Consider the following 3,587-nt stretch of genomic DNA (forward strand, 5'->3'; position numbering starts at 1 on the left):
GAATTAAAGAAGAAAAATAAGAGAAACAACTAAAATTGCAGAAAGTAGATGTAACAGCAGAAATTAAAATTCAATTAATAAAAGAAAAGAAAAAATGCTCAATCTAGTTATCCTCCAATTTCGTAATTGTCAATACAAAACCAATCCCCGGCAACGGCGCCATAAACTTGATGTCCCGAAAACTGTCTCTCAACAATTTTCCACCAGCAAGTGCACCGGATTGTTATCAAGTAAAAACTCACTATAGAGTGAGGTCGAATCCTACAGGAATTGGTTGGTTGATCAATGTTAATTGGATGAATGTTCTAGTTGAGCTGAATCAGATTGAAATTGGAGTTGCAGAATGTAAATTGGCGGGAAACTTAAAGTGCAAGAAATGTAAATGAATAGAAATTAAATTGTAGAATAATAAGGGCAGAAACTTAAATTGCAAGTAATTAAAGTGCAAAAACTTAAATTGCAAGAAATTAAAAGGGAATGGGGAAATTGAGCATCAAATTAAAGAGCATAATGTAAACAGAATAGGTAAGATCAGAGTAGGGGATTCATTGGGTTTCAGGAGATATTGAACTCTCTGAATCAAATTATTTTCATCTCTTCCTCAATCAATGCATTCATTGACTTTTCTTGGCAATCTTACATGATTGGATCACAATGTCTTAGCTCACCAATCTCTCTAAGCATGAACAATTGCCCAATGTCTTGATTTAATTGCTCATGGGAAGAGATTAAGTTCGATCACTAATAATACCACACAAATTCATAGATCAAAATATTGGTAGGATTAAATGTCACAGTATCCATCCATCCCCCAATCTAATCCAATGTGAGAAAGAAATTCTAGCATGAATTCCTCATCCCTCTGTCAAGGATCAAAGGAATTCCAATTATGGATAGCTTCTCTGTCAAGACAACTATCCAATAGAATTTAGATCAAAAGCTTTCTAACAAAAATCAAGAGAAAAGAAAGAAAAAGAAGATGAAAACTATTATTGATCAATAGAATTACAATAGAGCTCCCTAACCCAATGAAAGGGGTTTAGTTGTTCATATCTCTCAAAATGGAAAACAGAATTGGAAAATACATTGCAAAAAAATGCAGAATTAAAATTGGCAGAGTTTTTTTATCCATCTCTGTGTTCCCCTAACTTGAATTCTAAGCTATTTATACACTCTCTTCCCTTGATCTTCAGTCTCTGAATTGGGCGTTTGACCTTAATTGAAATGGGTTGAAATTGCTCTAATTGGTTCCCCATGCTGTTGAGAAGAGATTTGCTTGAATTGCAGTGTTCTGATGCCCACGTTTGGGTTCACGTTTGAGCGCAAACGTTGAGCCAAACATCCTTCAGAGAAAACTGAGTATTGGACATTTTGAGCAATGTTTGACTCAATGTTGGAGTGACAACATTTTCTTGTCCATGCGTACGCGTGACATACGCGTTTGTGCGTTTGGGGCCAGATTGCTCATCCACGCGTGCGCGTCTCCTATGCGTGCGCGTGGATGCAAATTCCCAAACTTCAAATTTAAAACGTTTTCGAAGACGTTGGCATCAGCGTTGGACCAACAACGCTCCCTCCAATGTTGATTCATCCACATGTGCCAGTCATATATGCGTGCGCGTGGATAGCTAATTTTCACGCTCACGCGTACGCGTAGCATACGCGTGTGCGTCAATGCGCTTTTTCAAAATGGTGATTTTGGAGCTCAGATTGCGCACGTTGGCCTCAACGTTAGACCGGCAATATTCCCTCCAACGTTGGCCTATCCACGCGTGCGCGTGGAATGTCGAAAATTTACAATCCACGCGTGCGCGTATAGCACGCGTACGCGTCGCCAGAATTTTTCCTTTTCTCAGAAAGCACTTTGTATCAAGCGTTGAAGGTAACGTTGGCTTACCAACGCTCCCTCCAATGTTGGTATCAGATAATTATGTAGCAGCTTCCCCTATTTCATTCTTCTCAATGTTTGAGGCAACGTTGGTGGTCCAACTTTGGCCACCAACGTTGCTTCCTCTCCATCTTTTCAATGGCCATTCTTCAACCTCCTTCCATGCATTTCTTCCCCTGTCATCAACCAACCATGAATCAAAGTCTTGATAAAGTCATGAGAAATCTCATCATTCTTAGCACACAAGTAGTTATGCCATAATTCTCATGAAATTGCATCTAAATAATCACGGTTGAATGAATCTAGGCATACATGAATTTTTTACCCAATTAATTGCTTATAGCACAAGAAAGTGCGTAAAACTTACTAAAAAAAAATAAAAAGGCTAGTGAAACTAGCCTAATATGCTTGGGCATCAATGATTAAAGGAAGAACAAAATCTTTCTAGGCAGATCAAGAGAAAAGACAGAAGAAAAAAATAAAAACTAATATTGATCCATTAAATTACAACAAAGCTCCCTTACCCAATGAAGAAGGGTTTAGTTGTTCATAGCTCAATTCAATCCCAAAAAGAAAGAAAAGTGCAGAAAAAAATAAAGAAAGTACAAAAGGAACAAAAAGAAAAGTGCAGGACAAATGGAATCAGAGTTCTGGACTCCCAGAGCCCCCCTAAGGGTCTCCCGAGAGCTCCCTTAATCTTCAACAACTCTTTTATTTATATCTTCTTCTCATCTTCAATTGGAACTTCAAATACTTGGATGTGGACCTTGGCCTTGATTGAGCAGTTAGGAGTGATTTTTTGATGATGGACATTGGCCACTAACATTCATGTTCTGTATTGGTGCATTTTGGAATGAAATTAGCCTTAACGTTGGTGATCACATTTGTATAAATATTTTGGGTCAAACATTACTTAAAAGAATGAATTCTGGGTGTTGCCAGCAAAGTTTGACTCAATGTTGGTGCACCAACGTTCGTACAGTCACGCGTGTGCGTGGCCCACGCGTACGCGTCAAATAAGTTTTTGCGCGTATGCGTCACTCAAGCGTTCGCGTGCAAGGCCAAAATGCTCTTCCACGTGTACGCGTCATCGACGCGTATGCGTCGCCTCAAATTTTCCAACTTCCAGATTTGGAATTCTCATCGCAGCCATTGGACTCAACGTTGGCACCAGATTCTTGTAGAATGTTGCATTGCCCCCTTTCCTTGTTCTTCCTCTGCTTCTTTCCACCTATCATCAAACAAACACATGCATCAAAGCCTTGATAAATTCACAAGAAATTGCATCATTCTTAACACACAAGTTATTATGGCATAAATCTCATAAAAATGCATCAAATTAACAATGTTTGATTGAATCAAGGCATGTATAGAATTCTCATCCAAATACTTACTTATTGCCTAAGAAATGCATGAAACTACTCTAAAACAAACTAAAAATGGCTTGTGAAACTAGCCAAGATGCCCTGGCATCAGAGCTCTATCTATTGTATGGATTGATACTATTATTTTTCTATTTTAATTCATGTCCTGATTTCTATTTCAAGAATTGTTTTCGTTCTTTATCTTATGAATCTGGGTGGAACGGAAGTATGACCCTTGTTCTAATTGAGTTCTTGTAAAACTTGGACAAGCTCTTTACTTGAACAACATCTTGAAAACATATTCTCCTAAATCAATAATTATCTAGACTTAATGG

This window comes from Arachis hypogaea, chromosome 17, assembly GCF_003086295.3.
Source record: "Arachis hypogaea cultivar Tifrunner chromosome 17, arahy.Tifrunner.gnm2.J5K5, whole genome shotgun sequence".
Lineage (NCBI taxonomy): Eukaryota > Viridiplantae > Streptophyta > Magnoliopsida > Fabales > Fabaceae > Arachis > Arachis hypogaea.